The sequence below is a fragment of the Phyllobates terribilis genome, unplaced genomic scaffold (genome assembly GCF_046119375.1).
Source record: "Phyllobates terribilis strain yellow unplaced genomic scaffold, ASM4611937v1 Scaffold_4__5_contigs__length_816908805, whole genome shotgun sequence".
Taxonomy (NCBI): Eukaryota; Metazoa; Chordata; class Amphibia; order Anura; family Dendrobatidae; genus Phyllobates; species Phyllobates terribilis.
This window is the reverse complement of record NW_027362764.1, coordinates 624174132-624196480: the sequence shown is the minus strand read 5'-3', so window position 1 is coordinate 624196480 and position 22349 is coordinate 624174132. Positions and strand designations below refer to the sequence as shown.

Sequence of the window (22349 nt, the reverse complement as noted above, 5' to 3'; positions counted from 1 at the left end):
CAATATACCACAGAAAAGATCAGCTCTGGATAAATAGTTTCTTGTGAGGTTTGTTCCTGAAGAAACATGACACACATACAAAAATATGTAAATCACTTCCACATGTTAAAGCTAGTTGTGAAAGCGGAAAAAAGTAAACCGTATCTCTGCAGATCCATCTGCACAATGTAATGGCCTGAGATACAGCATCCCAAGGCAAATGCAAGATTTAAACTTTGAGAACAATTTTTCCTGGATGGCTCAAGACTGTATTGAATTGGTAACTAATGGGGCCATCTGCCGATGTCCAGAGCCAACCACTTTTGTGTCGGAAGATAACGTTATTTGCCACACATCTGTCAAGACGCTTGAACGATCATCAGGAATTGTGAAAGTGTTCTGGTCATTACACGAGGACGCTGGTCGCAATACTTGCAGATCAAGCACACATCAAGCAGGTGTGCGGGGCATATTATTGGCATTGCTCACTTTTGATGTGGAAGAGAGTGGGTCTGGACATTGGCTGATAGCCCTTTTAAGGCAATTCAAGAATGGACACATTTATCCATTTACGAAAATGTACCTTAGTTGTTTTTTTTCTTTTTATATTTAGGCTAGGTCTGCAATTTCTTTAAAGAGGTTGCCCACTACTTTTACATTGATGGCCTATCCTTAAGATAGACCATCAATGTTTGATCGACTGGGGTCCGACATCCGGCACTCCTGGCGATCAGAAGTTATCGGTGGCAGCGGCTTCCGGCCAGAAGTACTTACTTGCTGAGCTTGACAGTCTACTTGTAGCGGCTGCTGCGGGGTACTGCACATCTTTCCTCCTATTCAAATCAAAAGTAGACGGATATGAAACACTTGCCGAGCTTGGCCATATACTTGTAGTGGCTGCTGCAGGGTAAGTACTTCCGGCTGGCACCGATAACATCTTAATGGCGGGGGCGCCGGTTATTAGACCCCGGCCGATCAGACATTGATGGCCTATTCTAGGGATAGGCCATCAATGTAAAAGTAGTAGACAACCTCTTTAAGTCCTATAGAGAACTCTCTGAGATATGCCAGAGGAGGTGGTGGGGACAGCAATGATCGAAAAGATTTTATGTATTGTACTATATGTTAAAATAAACTTTTTTAAATAGCTTAAAAAAAAAAACACACACAAAAAAGGACTATTTCTGTGGACTTAAATGGTCACTGTTTCAAACATTGCACAAATCATAGTACAAGCAATTGCAAATAAACAAAACAAAAAAAACCCCACAACTTTGCAATATTTCTTATCAGAGACATGCAGACAGTATCTTTATCAACTTGTCGGCCGTTCATCACCCCCTCCCTTTCTCATTCACTTTGAAAAGCTGCTAAAATTTGTTCTGATCAAGACGAGGCAGACAGTCCACTTACAGAGTGATTGGATTATAGCTGCTTATTGAAGGTTACGGAAGGGGGAGAGTAAAACAATGTGAGAGTGAGGGGTACAGGCACACACAGCTGCAGGTCTACCTTACCACAGAACTGGATTTACAGCTATGCTGCTCAGTACTGCTGCAAGATGTTCTCCATGCAGCTGCTGCTACATAAAGACAATATGCAAATGGTTACTTCAGAGAGGAAGAGGACTTGAACTCTATAGCACCACCTATTGGAATTAGCAATCCTACAAGTTATTATCGACTCTTTAATGAGCCTTGAAATATGACTTAGGATAAAAGCCAAATCAGAATCTCAATTTGTAAATTCTGATTTGGCTTTTATCCTAAGTCATATTTCAAGGCTCGTTAAAGGGTTGATTGTGACTTGTAGGAGTGCTGCTTCCAATAGGTAGCGCTATAGAGTTCAAGTCCTCTTCCTCTCTGAAGAGACAATTTGCATATTTAATTTCCCAGAGGAGCATGGATGGCGTTTAAGTCTCCTCATACTGGTGTGCCAAACCTGGCATGTCACTCTCCACAAGGAGAAACCTTACCCACATAAAGACAAGACAGCAGGAATCCCTCATGTCTTTGCGAATTGTGTATAGGAGACATAATTCCAGCTAGTCTCTTTTTAAAAGCTCAGAAAAAAAAAAAAAGAAGATAATTAAAAGATAGCGCCTGCAGCATGGAAAACTGGTGAAATATTCAGGATACATGCAATTTAATGGCCAGAAATCGTGTTAGTCCTCATGTATATAAACACGACACCTTCTTTCGAAAAGTCACCTGAATTGACAGATTAACTGCGGTGACAAACTCTTCATGGGGCTCCAGTCTTTTACGTGAGAGAGATACTAATAAGATATTTTCATAGATGAGCTGGCACGTGGATGACGCCGGCAGGCGATACTGTGGCGCCCAACATACCAGAAGGATGGCACCCTGTGCAGGTGTGTCCTAAGCCCTGAAAGCAGGTAAACAGTAATTCATTCAGTTAGCAAATACCTCTCCTTTACTCAGTGATGTGAAAAATAAATAGGTTTTATCCCTCTGTAAAGTGTCTGTTATCTCTGGGCAGTTTCCCATCACTTCCTCTTCACTCAATGAGAAGTATTTTTTGCCTTGTATGTAAATGTCAATAACATGGAGCTCCTGAGTGACCAGGCTTCGTTAATGAATAACCGCCTCCGGCATCTCCAACCAACCCAATACCACTTTAAATAGGACCCTGCTTATTTTCACAGAAGACATTATGGATGTTAACAATATGTTATGATCTGCTTTATAATTTATTTTGTATATACTAGGTAGGTATATATTAATTTTAATCCATAGCATGCACAAGTTATAGAAGATACAGAAGCTCGTCTTCTTTGCTTGTTTCCATTACCCTCATCGAGTCGTAAGGATGGGTAATGTACAGGTTAAACCTAATACACCCTCCTGCTCACAACAGACCTGGGACCCCAGTAATAGTGACCATAAGACCCCCAGCAATTTAATGCTATCCTATGAAAATCTGATAAATGTTGACTTCGGGGGGGTGGGGACAATTTTAAGGGTATGAGCACATGACTTTCTCCAGGCAGATTCCACTTCAAAAACCACCTTAAAAAAAAAAAAAAAAAAAAAAAAAAAAAAAAAGTTCCCCGAAAACGCTCAAAAGAATGCTATTCAAAGAACTTGTTGTTTTTCATACGTTCAGTCTTTTCAGCATCTTAAACATTTTAGGTTTCCAAAGACACCAAGCGGCAAAAAAAATAAATAAAAAAAAGTGAGGAGTTTTCCGCTCTGAGGACGCTCTATATTTTATAACAGAAGTCAATGGAAAGGCTTAAAAGACGCCCGGGCTTCTTTTTGAGTGTTTCAACAGCATTTTTTTTTCTCATAAAACAGAAATTTCTTCATTTTTGAATGGAATTAAAATAAAAAAACAAGACACGCCTGGAAAACTGCAGTTAAAAACAAAAATATATAATTTCCTGAACAGTCTTCAGCTTGAAAAACATGTCGTGTGCACATACCTTACTATCCAGGCCATTAAACTACTGCTGATTAGCAATCTGCAAGTCTATCGACGATCATTTATTGGCATTTTTACATGGATCAAAAATCATTCAATGCACACAGAATGATCGTTAATACCCATTAAATATTATGTTATCGGCAGAACATCCCACGGTTTTACAGTCTGCTTAAGCATTTAGCCAATTCATCAGGTGATTGCAACTCAGTGGTTGGCACTGTAGCCTTGCAGTGCTGGGGTCCTGGATTCAAATCCCACCAAGGAAACATCTGCAAGGAGTTTGTATGTTCTCCCTGTGGGTTTCCGGCAGATATTACTGTTTCTTCCCACACTCCAAAACCAAACGGATGGGGTACTGAGATTCTGAGAGACCGTGATGGTGATGTCAGTAAAGCCCTGTGGAATTAATGGCGCCATACAAATAAAATAAATAATACATTTAATAGGCGCAATCATTCCGCCTCTCTATTCTTTTTCTGGCTTCAGAATGAATTTGTAGCACAGACACAAGTTCATCTCTGCTCACAGATAATGCTGGAAGGTGACAGAATGGCACTGGAGCCTAGAGGTTTCAGTGATGTAGTGGACACATACGGGAAACAGCAGCTGGCATTGTTTGCCGGGGTACAGATTTAGGGCTAGTTTAGGTATCCATCTGTGGATTTGATTCCTCCTCTGTAACAATTGTTACATTAAAATATGCAAAGAAAAAATAAATTGTGGCCCTATGTAGGAGCCCTATGGAGATGGCCATATGCCTCCTGCCTGTCATAGCCTCGGCTGAAAGTAATGAGTAGAAGTTAAAGCTGCAATGCTATAAAACAAATGTATTTATAATGAAGCATGAACTCCCAGAACCGCTGCAAACAGGGGCAGAGATTGTTGAAATTAGCAAAGACAAATTTGCTAAATAAAACTTTAAGAAAGTTTCCCATGCCAACGCCACTTACATCTGACATTTGTAATAATGAGCAAATTTGACCAAGTATATGGACCCCAAGGGGCATGACAAATTAGCCAAGAAGTACACAAACTGCTAAGAGTGTCTGAGGCACAGCATGAAAATTCAAGCTAGGCATCCATCTATTGAGAACATGCCAAGTGTTAAATCACATGAAAGCAGAAAGTTTGAAAACATGCAAAGCAGCGCTGGAGACAATCCAGAACCAGATTTTCCACTCAAAGTCTTATAAACGAAAGAACAAAATACCTGCCAGAGTCCCGGCATATCCAAATTAACATGATAAAAGTACCAGTCCTGATGCCGGTAACTGAAATGCATTTTGGCAATTTACAAATAAAAGGATCCAATTAATCTCTAATATTAAAGGGAATCTGTCACCAGGTTTTTGCTACCTTATCTGAGAGCAGCACAATATAGGAAAAGAGACCCTGATGTATCACTTAGATTACTGGGTGCAAGGGTTTGTGATGCAATCAGAGTTTTTAGATGTAGCAGATCAGAAAGCTGACCCCGCCCACACCACAGATCTATGTACATTGTCTATTGAAAGTGAGCTGCTTATCAGAGGAAGGGGCGGAGTCAGACCACTTGGCAGGAGGGAGCTAATGTGGGCAGTGATAAAACATTCATTGTATGGAAACAACAGCACACAGCCTAATAAGTGACACATCACTGAAATTTGTGTCTCAGTCCCTACCTCATGCTGTCCTCAGATTACATAGCAGGTAACGACAGCAATTTTTAAGTAAGAAAAGCTTGAATTTGGAAAATCCCCAACTCATATCTAGTGGAAATACTCTATTGGATAGTCACTTAAAGTGAACCCGTCAGCAGGATTTTGCAAAGTAAACTACAGGCAGTGTCATGTTGGGGCTGCTGAACTGATTTATATGATACCTAAGGTGAAGAAAACCATCCTGTGGATCTTGTGTAATCAGTGTTTGAGTTAATGATATGCTCCTGCTCCGGGGCTGGACAGTAGGCAGGGTCATTCCTTAGTGCTCTATGCCAGATCAGCAAGATAAGACCTGGCCACAGGCCGCCCCCATCTGTCTCGCTGGCTGTCTCTATGATGAGGAACATACTTGTGGTTTGGGCGGACTGTGGGCAGATCTTTTCTTGCTGATCTGACCTAGACTATCAAGGAAAGATCCTGCCTACAGTCCCACCCCGGAGCACGAGGATATCATTAACTCAAAACTGCAAGCACTGATTACACAAGAACCAGAGGATGGATTTCTTCACCTCAGGAATCATATTATTCAGTGCAGTAGCCCCAACATGACCCTGCCTGTAGTTTATGTAGCAAAATCTTGCTAACCGGTTCGCTTTAAATAACAGTTTTTAGTATAATCACATGACTTGTGTGTGCCCGGGGATGCAAGAAATACAATACAAAAGGTCACTCATTTTCATATAAATAAAAGAATGACTGAATCCAAAAGTAGGAGCATGATCTAATTCAGGTTTTAAAAATGTCAAGAAAAAGTTAATCTGTCCCCAGATTTCACAATACAATTTCCATACATAAATTAAAATTAACTGCCACATAAGGCTGGTGTACTTCCATTGAAAATCTATGCCAGAATGACTGTATAATCAGGTGTGAAAGTTTAAATTCAATCCCTGCAAACTCCACAGAGTCTCTTCCTCCCTGAAGGTTCTCAATATTTGGCCCCTTAGCCTGATTGACAGCTCCTCAGTGTCCCTCCTCCCTGCTGCTCATGACATCTCACACTGCACAGTACAAGCTGCAGCTGGGTGTGTGTGTGTGGGGGGTGGATACTGAATCCATGTGAACTAATGCGATTTGTAATATTAACCCTTTACTGGCCTGGGGCGTATTAGTGCGCCCCAGGCCATCACCCCCGGTTCAGCACGGGTACATGTCAGCTGATTCTTACAGCTGACATGTGCCCGCAAAAGCCTGTGGTGGAATCGCGATCCACCCGCGGCTGTTAACAAGTTAAATGCCGCTGTCAATCTCTGACAGCGGCATTCAACAGCGCCGCGCCGGAAGCTCGTCACTTACCCTGCCCATCGGTGACGCGCGTCACTTACCCCGCCCATCGGTGACCCCTCACGTGATCGCGGGTCACTGATGGGTGGGCATGACAACCCTGGGTCTGCAGCAGACCCCAGTGGTTGTCATGTAAAGATCGCTATGAGCGCCACCTAGTGGTCGGCGCTCCTAATACAGGAGCATTTCTGCAACATACAGGTGATCTGCTCATTGCCTCTATGTAGCAGAGGCGATCAAACAGTTGCTGCTTCTAGTCTCCTATGGAGACTATAGAAGCAAGCAAAAAGTGTTAAAAAAAAAAAAAAAAAAAAAAAATTTAAAAAGTTTAAATCACCCCCCTTTTGCCCCATTCAAAATAAAATAATGAAAAATAAATCCCACATACACATTTGGTATCGCAGAATCGCCCAAATCGGTAAACGACGTAATGAGAAAAAAATTCCAAATGGCAAAATTGTGTTTTTTGGTCGCCGCAATGTTGCAATAAAATGCAATAACGGGCGATCAAAACATCGGATCTACCCCAAAATAGTATCAATAAAAACGTCTGCTCGGCACACAAAAAAATAAGTCCTCACCCGGACCCAGATCCCAAAAAAATGGAGACGCTACGGGTCTCGCTTTTTTTTTTTTTTTATAGCAAATTTTGGATTTTTTTTTCCACCATTTAAATAAAAATAAACCGATACATGTTTGGTGTCTACGAACTCGTAATGACCTGGAGAATAATGATAGCAGGTCAGTTTTAGCATTCAGTGAACGTGGAAAGAAAAAAAAAAACAAAACTGTTGAATTGCATTTTTTTGGCAATTTCACCACACTTGGAATTTTTTTCAGTTTTCCAGTACACGATATGGTAAAACTAGTAGGGACGTTTAAAACTACAACTCGTCCTGCAAAAAATAAGCCCTCACATGGCCATATTACCCAAAACATAAAAACGCTATGGCTCTGGGAACAAGGGGAGCAAAATACGAAAATGCAAAAAACCGAAAATCCCAAGGTCGTAAAGGGGTTAAGGAACTCGAAATATTTTTTTTTCATTATTACATGGCCATTCTAACATGGATTGTAGAGCAAGTACACCAGTCTTAACAGGTCTAAGATCTATTTAAGAAGTTATGTAGTTTTTATTGTGAAATCTAGAGACAGAACAATTTTAAAATATGCAAGAAAATACTGCACTGTTTTGTTTGCAGAACATACAGGTATATTCTGATAGATGGCACCAAGAATAGTGAGACGGCTCAGGGAGAAAAGGGTCTAACCTGCCTAGCAATTTATGTCAAAATTTATCATGAGCAATTTTTAATAAGTGGAAATATTTTTTGCATACAAATACATGGAAGACATTTCAGGAAAATAAAGTTTAGAACGCAACAAACAAATATCAGTAGGTTGTAAATCGGATTTCTAAAGGAGCATTCAATGAAAAATAGAATTATATCCCATATTATCAAATCCGTGCCAGGACGTCCTGGAGTTGTAATAGGATTAGTAAATCCTTCCTCTTGGATGACATGACTGATAGCTTGCGCCGTAACTCACGCAGTGACAGTATGGCGAATTATATTCCGTATGTCACATTCTCAACAACACAAGGGCTGAAATCAATATTGGGTCATTTCACGGCTGGAGATGTAAGAACTTCGTGTATTAAGCATATTGGGGAAGATTGCTTCTCAATCGTCCAAAAGATCTGAAAAAGGAGAGCCGGACTCGAAATTGGTAACTCTTCCGACTTGCTTTTCTACTACTTTTGGGAAATAGAAGGAAACCTTTGGCTGGCTGACATGGACAGAAGTAGTTTTAATACCCTTCAATGCATAGTTCTGTTTGTTAGCTCTAAAGGGGTGCCCCAGTTATATGATATTGATGACCAGTCTTCTGCAAAAGAATAGGAGCAGGTGTGCAATACTGGGTACACACTGACTGGAGCTGTGCAGCGCCACTCCACTCCATTTTTACATCCGGCTCTTCGGAGTTAAAGGGGTTGTCCAGTCAAAAGTGATAAGTCTGCAGACACTGTGTGACTGCAGACTTATGAATCCCCCCAGTGCACGCACTGTGGGGATTTGCCAGTATGAGACCCGGTTACGGAAATTATGTATGAGTTATACATACCCCCTTCCTAGTGGGCGCGGCCTTACTCTTCATACACTTGTATTGAGAGAGGCCGCGCCTTCTAGTCGGACGCGACCACTGGCCGTCCACGGCACTAGACGAGGCGTGGCCTCGCTCCATACAAATGTATGGACCGAGGCGGCGCTGAATGGCCGGGGGTATGTATGTACATAGCCTCCGGTCCCGGGTCTGATACCGGCGAATCTGAGCCTCACCAATCTGATTCTGATGACCTATTCTGTGCATAAACCAGTGGTGAACACAGACAGAAGAGGGCCCCTGTGCTAGAACAGTATATTTATTTTACTCACTTATATAGCATCATTAATTCCACAGCGCTTTAAAGACTTAATCATCACTGTCCCCATTGGGGCTCACAATTTAAATTCCCTATCAGTAGGTCTTTGGAGTGTAGGAGGAAACAGGAGAACCTGGAGGAAACCCACGGAAACACGGGGAGAACATACGAACTCCTTGCAGATGTTGTCCATGGTGGGATTTGAACCCAGCACCCCAGCATTGCAAGGCTATAGTGACAACAACTGAGCTGCCCCCTTTGCAGGCCAATAGCTCATCATAATGCACAATTCCATCTGCTTTGGAGGTGTAAGGGGCCCCTTACCTACTGGGTCCCTGTGGTCCAACTTGTGCAGCCACAAAGGTATGCCTGCCCGGTTACCTGTCAATAGGATTTACCCCTAGAATGTAATAGAAAGCTCCAAATAAAGTATCTTAATCATTCCTTTTTCCTTGCATACCCAAAATAGTGGGAGCGCTGTCACTCATCTCTGCAGTTCACTGGTATCACGCCCACAACAGCATGAGGCACAAACCAGTTTGTGCAAAGAGAGCAGGGAGAATCACAATCCCCTCTTCTTCTTGCCCTCTCTGATTTGTCAATTGTGCTGCTGTAACTGTAATACCTGTGAACTGCAGAGATGAGTGACAGCGCTCAGACTATTCTGCAATTAACACTGCACTTTATCACACTTGGGTGACATAAAGGAAATGTTGTTAGAAGCCTGATAACATGCTGATTACATTATAGGGCTACAGCCAATTGACAGATTTGTCTCGCCCAGGGGGATATAGGGGACTCGGTACCCGGGCCTTTTACCTTGTTTAGGATGTCACGGCAGTCGGCTCCCGGGCCCGTACTCTGGGGTCTCTCTTGAAAAAGGGTTTTTTAGTGTACAGTTTGTCTTGTGATGCCACCTGTGGTTTCCGGTAATGGTTACCGGCGCTGCTACAGACCTCCGGGGGTGATGGGATGGCAGCTGGGATGTTTCTGCTCCCCACAGGCGGAGTGAGCCCCCGGGGCAGTGTAGGTGCAGATGGTGATGCTGGGCGTTGTAGTGCAGAAGAGATGGCGCAGCAGGAGTAACTGACAGAGACAGGGGATTCGCTTCAATACCTTTACTGCTGCAGATGTCAGGTACGGTCCAGGCTACTCGGTAGGAAGGGTGCACTTCTGGACTCTCCCCAGTGAGCGGGTATAAGGCCTCCTGGTCCGTTTCTCCATCTCTCTAAGCTCCTGGCCAGCCTGCAACTGGGCCTAGCTTCTGTGTTGTGTCGTTCTCTCACCTGTCGCTTGGTAGTAGGACCTTTCTCTGGCAACCACTATCCCTGGACACTGGGGCCTTCATGGTTCCTAGTCCTGTAAAGGGTTTAGCTTCAGGTAGACCAGGGATCTGTAATCCTCCTGGTATGCCGGTAATCCCTACTGGGTACAGAGGACCCTGTAGGCGCGGACCCGGTGTCCAGTTTGTGTCTTGGGGTGAGCCTGTGATGCTCCTCTGCCCCCTTAACTCCTTTCTCCTCTCCTCTTTGCCTCCAACCACCATCGGGGCCCTCAATACAGCAGCACACGTGCTGCTCTCAGACTGCTCTCTGTCTGACTAACTACTCAACTGAACTGCCTGGCTCCACCCTCCATATATATATATCCCTAAAGGGGCTCCCTCTGGTGGTATGAGGTGGAAGGGTGGAGGTGTCTGTTTGTAGTGAGGGCCTCTTGTGGAGAAGTCCATCCATGCACCCTTTTGGGTCCTGTGGTACCTGTAGTAGCAGGGTGCCACAGATTCTCTTTAAAAATTTTAAAAGGATTGTCTTATCACAAAAACAACAGGAGACCCCAAAACAGTCAAGTATTCGCAATGGAACCACATTGTACAGATAAGCTGTAGTTCAACAACAGCAAAAATGATGAGGAAATATAGTATTATATTGCAGCCAATCAGATGAATGGAGATAAGAGTAATACATGAACAGATTAAAGTGATATTCTATCTGGGACATTTATGGCATGTGTCAAGGATTTGCCACAATTGGTTATGTGTGGCACCCACATCTATCTTGAGAACGTGGCCCCGCATGCTCTCTCCGCTCAGAAATTTTAATAAAGGTTTAATTCCAAATCTCTTACAGTTTTATGAGTGCAAACACATTTTTGCATGGAAACAGATGACAAGAACTGTAGTGTGATCCTGCGGTCCAGTTTTTGTTTTGTTTTGCTTTTTTTACTTACCTACTTGCTCTCCCTTGAGAAATTTCTCAGTTTTTCAATGTGGATTTTTCAGGCTGAGTTCTTTTTGCGTCTTTTATGGTGGTTTGTTTTGCGTGTGTTTTTATTTTCTGCATCAACTGATTCAGAAGTCAAATTTGATGCATTTTTTTCCCAGCAGAAATGTCACAACAACTGGCATTCCTTATTTTTCCAAATGGAAACACCACTAGGTTTCAATGGGAAAAAATCCTATAATGCACAAACAGGAAGCTCATTACATTCAAACAGAATTTGAAGCAATTTATCATGTGAATTTTAAAGCAGAATCTGTTTCAAAAGCCACGTTAAAAAAAAAAAACAAAAAAAAAAACACATCACCTCTGAACACATCCTAAAAATTATCCTGAATTTTGCCATTGTAAATGAGTGAGTCTCCTTGCCTATATGTCTGGACGCCAGGACTCGCGCAGGAATCTTTCAGGGTGTGCTGCTTATCGGAAAGTTTCAGCAGAACCAGAGAAATTTGCCAAATCATCTGGTTCCGGAAGGTCTCACTTTTTTTTCTGGTAGCCTTCCACATGTTTCGGGAGAGTTGGCACGTAGGATTTACCTGTAGCTATTACTGCAAAAGACTCAGCAGCTTTATTGGGACAAAAGTAGAATTTCTTTTTCAGAAAGTATAATTGACATAATAGCTGCTTTCCCAGTTACCTCATTTGTTTCCCTTCCAACAAAATGTTCATCAGTTTTCCAGCCGTACTTGAAAAGAGAATATACACAAGCAACTTGCTCCTGGGATGATAAATTATAGTGCAGTAATTGTGCTCTGCTCGCATACATTGAAAGACAACACCATGGAGCCTTACAATTATTCTCCTCTAATTATATGCTCTGGCATCATACCCTGAACATAAAAATTCTGAAGCGGCTTTATCAAGACTTGGCAATACGTACTACTAATTGCAGAATTTTATTTGGCTTAGGGAGCACGCCATGTGACGCATACAAGCCACAAGACCGCGGGCCAAGTGTAAGGTATCCAATAAATACATACTTGGAAATTGAAATTAATTCACTGCTCTGCTCCTGACATAAAGTACAATATATTACATCACTCCAGTGGGACGGCTGACGTACGCCGACTGACTCTGCAGAATATACCTCAGTTCTCATGAATGGAAGTTTAATGGCATACAGTACAGACCAAAAGTTTGGACACACCTCCTCATTTAAAGATTTTTCTGTATTTTCATGACTATAAAAATTGTACATTCACACTGAAGGCATCAAAACTATGAATTAACACATGTGGAATTATATACTTAACAAAAAAGTGTGATACAACTGAAAGTATGTCTTATATTCTAGGTTCTTCAAAGTAGCCACCTTTTGCTTTGATGACTGCTTTGCACACTCTTGGCATTCTGTTGATGAGCTTCAAGAGAAATGGAAATGGTCTTCCAACAATCTTGAAGGAGTTCCTAGAGATGCTTAGCACTTGTTGGCCCTTTTGCCTTCACTCTGCGGTCCAGCTCACCCCAAACCATCTCGATTGGGTTCAGGTCTGGTGACTGTGGAGGCCAGGTCATCTGGCATAGCACCCCATCACTCCCCTTCTTGGTCAAATAGCCCTTACACAGCCTGGAGGTGTGTTTGGGGTCATTGTCCTGTTGAAAAATAAATGATGGTCCAACTAAAAGCAAACCGGATGGAATAGCATGCCGCTGCAAGATGCTGTGGTAGCCATGCTGGTTCAGTATGCCTTCAATTCTGAATAAATCCCCAATAGTGTCACCAGCAAAGCACCCCCACACCATCACACCTCCTCCTCCATGCTTCACGGTGGGAATCCATCCGTTCACCTTTTCTGCGTCGCACAAAGACACGGTGGTTGGAACCAAAGATCTCAAATTTGGACTCATCAGACCAAAGCACAGATTTCCACTGGTCTAATGTCCATTCCTTGTGTTCTTTAGCCCAAACAAGTCTCTTCTGCTTGTTGCCTGTCCTTAGCAGTGGTTTACTAGCAGTTATTTTACCATGAAGGCCTGCTGCACAAAGTCTCCTCTTAACAGTTGTTGTAGAGATGTGTCTGCTGCTAGAACTCTGTGTGGCATTGACCTGGTCTCTAATCTGAGCTGCTGTTAACCTGCGAGTTCTGAGGCTGGTGACTTGGATAAACTTATCCTCTGAAGCAGAGGTGACTCTTGGTCTTCCTTTCCTGGGGCGGTCCTCATGTGAGCCAGTTTCTTAGTAGAGCTTGATGGTTTTTTGCAACTGCACTTGGGGACACTTTCAAAGTTTGCCCAATTTTTCGGACTGACTGACCTGCATTTCTTAAAGTAATGATGGCCACTCGTTTTTCTTTACTTAGCTGCTTTTTTCTTGCCATAATACAAATTCTAACAGTCTATTCAGTAGGGCTATCAGCTGTGTATCCACCAGACTTCTGCACAACACAACTGATGGTCTCAACCCCATTTATAAGGCAAGAAATCCAACTTATTAAACCTGACAGGGCACACCTGTGAAGTGAAGGTGGCTACTTTGAAGAACCTAGAATATAAGACATATTTTCAGTTGTTTCAAACTTTTTTGTTAAGTATATAATTCCACATGTGTTAATTCATAGTTTTGATGCCTTCAGTGTGAATGTACAATTTTCATAGTCATGAAAATACAGAAAAATCTTTAAATGAGAAGTTGTGTCCAAACTTTTGGTCTGTACTGTATATAATTTTTTTTTTTTTTTGCTCACTGTAGCTCCAGCTCCAATAGTCCTGTCTGCATTATTTAAATGCTAATTACCACTGATATATGTAGATTAAAAGGGGCCAATGCAGACCAGGTCCCTGCAATCATATGACCTTAGCCACTTGATATGGTGAATACACAATAGGAACCATCTGAGCGTATTATGGGCACAACTCTTAAGTTAAGGCACATTAAACTAATATCATCCAAATCCGCCAATATCGACAGGTTTGGCTGACAGCCTACAGTGTATGGGAGCCACCGACAGAGAAGCCTTTATCAGACATGTCTGGCAGCAGCTCTCAGAGAACACAGGAGCTGAGGGAGTGGTCCTACGTATGGGAGAGTTGGGCATGATAACTCCCGGCCGACCATTATCTAACGTGTAGAATTTAGAATTCAACCAACATTCTATACACCAGATATTTTTAGATGTCAATGGCTGAACAAACAACAGACAGTTCACATTTATGCATCACAAATGGTCGTTTGTGTATAATTTCCAATTGATTGTTGTCAGAAATGGTTAAAATCAATTATTTAAGTAATTCAGTTGTTGAAGAAACTTCACACTTTTGGAAGTATTTCAACATTTTGATATGTCAAAAAGAACCAAAAAAAAAGTCCTCACAAAACACAGAAATATCCGTGAGAAACCCCACAAAGTTCATAGAGCGCCCACGGCATAGCTCAGAGATATGGAAATGTCAAAAAATTGATACATCTAAAATCATTGTGCATACATTTTACAAATGATCATACAATGCATGCTTATGGGCGACAGTAAATATTATACAAATCATCTTGAAGATCTTGTAGGGGAATACGGAAAGGAATTTGGCATCCGCCAGTGGGACAATCTGTTTAGAATAAAGTAATGAAATACCTTCCCATGACTTTTAAAGGAAAACAAATTTAGCGTTACAAAGCAAGTATGCGCTCCATACTCCCCTCACACTGCTGTATTGTTTCTGCTCTTATTTCTTAATGTCCATATCTTGGCGAATGTATAACATGATACAGCTAATGGGGAAAGCCTCATTACTTAATCGCTATATACAGGGCCCCATTCTCTAACACAGCTGTTTCCTTCTGCACAAAGTACCAGGAGGTGGATTTTATTGAATGTTGTGACAGATGTGCGCCAGATTTGAAACACTAGATAAGGATCCGGCTGTAGTAGAATGAAACACTTCTCCGGGGTTCCCAAGGGCCAGATATGAAAATGCCCCCATTAATATAAAGCAGCATAACTGAACCTTCCACAGCCCAGTGTATGTCTACAATGAAACAATGTAGTGTAAATGGCCCTGTAGCAAAACAGCACAAAATATAGATTACATATGTAAATGTTTTAGATATCCCTTTCAAATTAAACAAAAAGAAAACCCAAAAAACAAAAACCTTTACCAACTTAATTTCTGTAGGACATAAATGGCACGGATATAGACTAAGGCATTGTTCACATCTGTGCCATGACGTCAGTGTATAAAAGATGGCAAAACACTGCCATATAATGGATCTCACTGGTGTCCAATGGACTTCATTTACTTCTACTGGGTTAGTGGGGGGTTCCGCCGTGGCCCTGTAGCTGTCGCTTTGATGGCTTGAGATTCATGCCTCTCTCTGTACTGGTCCCTCAATGCTGCAGGTAATCATTGGCTTACAAAAGTCACACAATGGTATCCCATATGTAAAGAGATATTGATCACAAAAACTCTAACGATATGTAGCAACTACTTGTATATAGGATATTAATACCAAGAACAAGAAAAATGAGTAAATAGGATCATAAAATGTAACTTTTATTACATAAAGTCACAGTACTAAAAAAATAGTTAAAAAAAAACATCAGTAACTTCATAAGGTGGGTATCGTCGTAAAAAGACATTGATAATGTATTTCCCATATATATTAATCATAAGGCAATAATGATAACAAAATTAGAAGATATAGACGTATGCAAGGGTAGACATAGGATCCAAATGGTTATGACATACCAGTACAAGTACCTAGAGCTGCACAGCAATCTAAAAAAGTAAAGCTGGTGCTATTAAATCGCACCCAGGATTTGATATAAGCCCAATCTGCGTATAGAACACACGTGTGTACGCAATGGTCTCCATTACCTCATGAGATAGTGAAATAAACAAAAGGGATGACCCGCCGCTCCGACGCGCGTTTCGTCAACCTTCTTCAGGAAGCGCAGTGTGTAAGGTGTCATAACATACGTCTATATCTTCTAATTTTGTTATCATTATTGCCTTATGATTAATATATATGGGAAATACATTATTCAATGTCTTTTTACAACGATACCCACCTTATGAAGTTACTGATGTTTTTTTGACTATTTTTTTAGTGCTCTGACTTTATGTAATAAAAGTTAAATTTTATGATCCTATTTACTCATTTTTCTTGTTCTTGGGATTAATATCCTATATATAAGTAGTTGCTAGGTAATCATTGGTGACAGAAATGACGTCAATGGTTTTATCACATCCAGTAACAACACGCCATGTCCTTACTGGAACCCATTACATAGAGAATCTGTAAGGCAAGTACTGCTCTTCTTGTTGTGTATACACAGTAAGCTGTTTGTAAAGGAAGTGCCTGATCCACGTAATGAAGGATGCCAGAATTATTATGTGGTCCACCAGATTTCCAACGAAAAGTCAGTCTTTTTACAGGACACAATAGAGTTGAATGCTGCAATATGTTTGGCTGAATGCGCAAAGGAGCCTCCAACGTAAATGTGAAGGTGGCTCAAGGGCAGACACACACATTCAAGTAAGAGCAGGGGCACACAGCTGTCAATTCTCTCATCCCAGAGAATCGGACTGATTATGCAAATTACACTCTGATCAAACGGAGGGTCAGCATAATGTGATCCGATTCTTTCGCATGAGAGAATATGAGCACACTGAGGAGAAGATGGAGAACAAAATTTCTCCATCTTCTCCATTGTGTCAGTGAGAAGAAATCAAACTACAATCAGATGTCATTCGTGTGCAGTCCGATGTTTCCCACGCACTCAATGACTTGCATGGCCGGACGCGATTTGAATATCGGATCAAACTCGGACATGCAGAAATTTTTTTCCTTGGACAGACTTGGTTTGAGAGAAAACAAAACAACAAAAAAAAAAAATCAGATGTGCACAGCCACATAGAATAACATTGGTCCGAGGGCGATCCGAAGTTTTGTCGGATCGCACTCAGACGGAAAATATGCCGGTATGAGCGAACCCGAAGGGTTGCAATACATAGACCAGCAGCAGGTTTCACAACCTAAACTCAACATCCTAATATAAGCCTATTGGGCTGTAGATTTCAGGCCAGGAGAGACATGGCTGGGCCGTACATCACGATCCGCACACAGACATGTGTATCTGATCTGCAGATCAACAAAACATCCCATAATTAGTAATGAATACTCGTTACACATGTACTTCGTGGATCTGTTACCTATGACTGTACTGCTAATAGGAAACAAAGATCATACACATACATCTATTTTCTAAATCTAGGCGACTGAAAATACACATTAAGGCCTCCTTCACACGCCCGTATAATACCAGTACCGGAAAAAATGGTATCGATATTATCAGTGTTTCGGATCAGGGTCATCAGTGTGCCATCCGTTTTTTCCCCAATATGGCTTAAGCGAAATCAATTCCAAAGCTTCTCCTGTACTTTGCAATGTTAAACATGTACAGCACACGGATGACACACGGGTGCAATTTGTGTGCTGTATGTGTTTTACACGGACCCAAGGACTTGTATTAGCCCTTGTCATCCGTGCTGCCGGAAAAAACGGACATGATACCATGTGATTTGCACAGACACAAGGACAGGTGAGCAGAGAGCCCCATAGGTTTTAATGGTTACATGTGGTATCCGTGAAAAATACAGATGCCACACGTACATGTGAAGGGAGCCTAAACTGAATTTGGGCTGTCAACATTGATTCAATTGACTCTATACTTTGTTATATTTCAGTCTTGGGCTACATGGCAACTTTGTCTGCAACACAGAACATGAAGCCAAACATTGCTGTATGCCGCTGCTACATCGAAGCATAACGTAAGTGATCATGGTCGCAATCCGCAAGGTAAGGCAACAAGCTAGTTGCACAAATTCAGAACCAGACTGATGTTTTGCGACTTCTTTGTCATAGTACCTTGGAGGCTGCAAAGCACTTATCTGTAATGTAGCAGAAGCACACAGAGCTCTTCGGCTGTGCAATCTCTAGTCTATATGGACATATTCTTATGGATGGTGGATTTAACTAGTGTTTTCCACCACTTTTTGTAGAGTTTATTCTTCATTTCTCTTCTCCATATACAAATGGTATCAACTGTTTGAAATAAATATCAACTAATGGATTCTCGATTTACTGCAACAGGAAACCAATCACTCCAGGACAGATTCTCTATACAGCAACTATTCTATGGGTGGATGTTAGAGGGTTAAAGGGAACCTGTCATCCTGAAAATGGCATCATGTCTGCAGGCAGGATGTTACAGGGCAGGAGGAGATGATCAGACTGATTAACATTTTTGAAGGAAACGTTTAAATAAACTTTGCATTATATTCAATGGAATCCCTGGTGAATGCATACACACGAGTCCAGTGGGTGGTCCTACTCAGTGATTGACTCCCTGTATGACAGTATACAGAGGTAGCTGTCAGTAACTGAGTAGGACCGCCCACTGGACTCTTTAGCATACAAAACAATGAATAAGGCTAAGTGCCCACGATGCGGAAATGCTTCGGATTTTTTCCTGAGCGTTTCTGCATCTCCCTGGCAGAAAAAAATGCATGCGGATTGTACATGTGTTTTTCCTGCCAGGGATATGCGGATGTGAAGAGTTCTTCACATGCATTTCCGCATGCGGGTTGTACATGCGGATTGTACATGCGGATTGTACATGCGTTTTTCCTGCCAGGGACATGCGGATGTGAAGCGTTCTTCACATGCATTTCCGCATGCGGGTTGACAAGCGCTTTCCAAGCAATTTTAGCATCACTTGGAAAGTGCTTGTCAACTTGGTCACACTATATAAATCCATGCAAACAGTATGAATTTATATAGTGTGACTGAAAGAATGGTAAAATATAAAAAAATAAATATCATACTTGCCTTCTGATGGCCCCCAGAGTCTTTATTCGATGCGTCTCGCCTTGCCGGCAGCTCGCGGTAGCTTAAAGGACCTGCCGACGTCAGCGGTCACATGACCCGTCACATGACTAAATGACGTCACCGCAGGTCCTTCAGTCTACCGCGAGCTGCCGGTAAGCAGAGACAAGCACACCAGAGGCCATCAGAAAGTATGTATAATATTTATTTTTTATTTTATTCTTTTTTTTACAGGTTCTATGGTACCCGGGTCTGGAGGAGAGTCTTCTCTTCTCCAAACCTGGGTGCTTGTATTTTAGGCTGTGTGCCCACGATGCGTTTTTTAAGCGTTTCCGCAGCGGCAATTCCGAGGCAGAAACGCTTAAAAAACGCTTGGTAGAAGGTCTGCAATGTTCCCCAATGATAATCGGCATGTGCTGTGCACATGCTGCGGAAATTTCCACTGCGGAAAAAAACGCAGCACTACCAATTATTTTGCGGAAGTGCTGCATTTTCGCCGCCATTGACTTGCATTGGAACGCATGTAATCCGCATCACTGCGTTTCTGCCTCGGAATTGCCGCTGCGGAAATGCTTAAAAAACGCATCGTGGGCACACAGCCTAAAATACAAGCACCCAGGTTTGGAGGACAGGAGACTCTCCTCCGGACCCGGGTACCATAGAACCTGTAAAAAAAATGAATAAAATAAAAAATAAATATTATATTTACCTTCTGATGGCCTCCTGTGTCCTTGTCTCGGCTTGCCGGCAGCTCGCGGTGGACTGAATGACCTGCGCTGACATCATTTAGTCATGTGACGGGTCACACGACCGCTCATGCCGGCAGGTCCTTTAGTGTACTGCGAGCTGCCAGCAAGCCGAGACGCATCGAATAAAGACACCGGGGGCCATCAGAAGGTAAGTATCATATTTATTTTTTAACATTCTTTCGGTCACACTATATAAATCCATGACGGCTGCATGGATTTATATAGTGTGACCAAGTTGTCAAGCACTTTACAAGTGATGCTAAAATCGCCTGGAAAGCGCTTGTCAATCCGCATGCGGAAATGCATGGGAAGAACGCTTGACATCCGCATGTCCCTAGCAGGAAAAACGCATGTACAATCCGCATGTACAATCCGCATGTGTTTTGTCTTCCAGGGAGATGCAGAAACGCTCCGGAAAAAATCCGGAGCCTTTCTGCATCGTGGGCACATAGCCTTGTATTGAATCTTTTCCAACAATCCATCATCATTCTGCTCAGCCTCTCCTTCTCTGTACCATGCTGTACACAGATCAGACTGCGTGCACAATGTGAGGTTCCCTTTAGGCTCCAGTGTATTCTGTTATAGATCAGCCCCATGAAGTTTACATTCTTAAAAGTTGTTTCAGCCAATTAAAAACACATTTTCTGTCCTCAAAAAGAACGGGCTGAAGATCAACAATGAGCATAGCCTAGGTATAGTGCTTTGCTTTTTAGCCATATTTTGGTTTTCCCAGACAGCCCTTTTATGAAGTTGCAACGCTCTTAAAATACAATAACATGACTCACAAGAACAGACTGAATAAATAAAATGACAAATTCCTATAGTAGCTGGAGACCTGAGTGAGCCTAATGTATAGAAGAACTGGACTGAGCACTATCTCGCAGAGGTTTAGAGCAGCTACTCAATCCCTCCACAGAACACGTAGTAAAACGTCTGGCATACAGAGTAGTAAACACGGATCAGTCATGGCAACCAGCCACTCACATATCCAAGCTCACGAGACGTACACGGGGAAAAGAAAGACCAAGACCAGAAAACCAGCAACAATATCCTGATTCACATTAACAGCACTAATAAAGAACATGCCATTTATACAGTAATAGAAAATATTGGTTATTGACTCTACACAATTTCAAAAATTGGGGGTCCATGAGCCAAAACTCCAAGAACAAAGACCATGGCAGACGGCATTCAGGACTCTTGGGCACTCAGAGGCGCTTATAACTTGACTGGCATAGTGCGAGACACAGACATAAAGGAGGAGTGTTTTATTTATTTTTCTTAAAGAAATCTTATTTTGATAACAACTGTAAAAGGAGACTCTGCTGAGAAATTTACCATACAGGAATATTTACATCATTGTTTCCAATATGTACATTAGGTATGAACTTCGTTTCTCCTATGATCACATCTAATGGAGGGCATCTATTCATAACCATAATATTACAATCACTTATTCTATTGCTTCTTTTACAGATGCCCAAGAACAAAGAAGGAATGACAGCTTCCCATGTAATATACCTGTAGGAGCTCCTGCTTCTAAAACACTGACAATCTATTATGTCAATAAGAAAGGATGATAACAAAGCCAAGTCCCTGAGAAAAGCCTGCTTCAGCATTTACTGCCCCTGCACAAGTAAATAGCACAGGATCCACTGGAGAGAAAAGCACTGACAAAGGAAGAGGAAACAAAACAATGAGCAATCAATGGGAGACCCCGAGCATTGCTATTGCTGCTGCTGCACATGGTGGCATTTAGTTCTCAGCATTTTCCCACACTGTCATAGACAAGGTGACAACTACAATGACCAGTGCCATTAACCCCTGCACTCCCATGCCCATGTGCAGCTCCATGCCCTGGCAGATTTATGACCATGCACAGCTGATTGCAATCATTCACACTCTACACTGACATAAAAGAAAAACCAGCTGAGCACCAGAAATGATCTCACCTTGGTGGGTATCAGGCTGCAGCTCCACCACTGCAGCAGATGAGGCAAGCACTAAGGTGAGAGGACTCTGCTGATGAGCACTGGAAATGTGAATTAAACTGCCTCCTCCAGCCTGCAGGAACAGCTCAGCCCTTCCACTTCCTGGGGAGGGGGAGGGATCACATAAATGCCTCTTCTTTTTAGTGTTTTATTGGGATTTTTAACCTTGGTGGCTGAGAGTTTTAGCGCCACCTAGCGGTACATCTGCTCATCTCAACAACTTGCTTTTAGTTTTTCTAATACTTGAAGAAGTTCTATTTGTTTTGTATGTTCAACTCCATTCTGTTCTCCAAATTATATTCTGACAACTTACATTTTTTGCTCACTTTTATTTTATTTTTTTTATTTCAACACAAATTGTATTTGAGGGGCTTTTCACTGCAGTATGTAAGGGCTTGTGCAGACGACCGTATGACTCGGGCAAGCGCTATCCGTGGCATTGACAGATTATACTGGTCCCTATGTTATTCTACGGGGCAATGCTACTGTCTGATTTTATCCTCGGACTAAGTGGTGGAGGAAAAAAATCGCAGTTTGTACAATTTTCCTCCAATAACGGATGGCACGTGTCCATTCATGTCTATTGGTCCGTGGAAAACATTGAACTGCACTCGGATGACATCCAATTTTCATGGACAGACAGAATGGAGAAGATGGAGAAACTTTT

At 42.1% G+C, this 22349-nt stretch overlaps 1 protein-coding gene across 2 annotated transcripts in view; it reads right to left on the bottom strand.

Moving 5' to 3' along the window:
- The window catches only part of FAM110B (family with sequence similarity 110 member B), a 150326-nt gene extending 128523 nt beyond the window's left edge, over positions 1 to 21803 (bottom strand). Inside the window, exon 1 of one of the 2 annotated variants that reach the window (XM_073679325.1) lies at positions 21644 to 21803. The gene's annotated coding sequence lies outside the window, so the exon portion shown is untranslated. The remainder of the gene's footprint in view (positions 1 to 21643) is intronic. The other variant, XM_073679323.1, reaches the window with a different exon arrangement.
- Between the last annotated feature and the right edge of the window lie 546 nt (positions 21804 to 22349).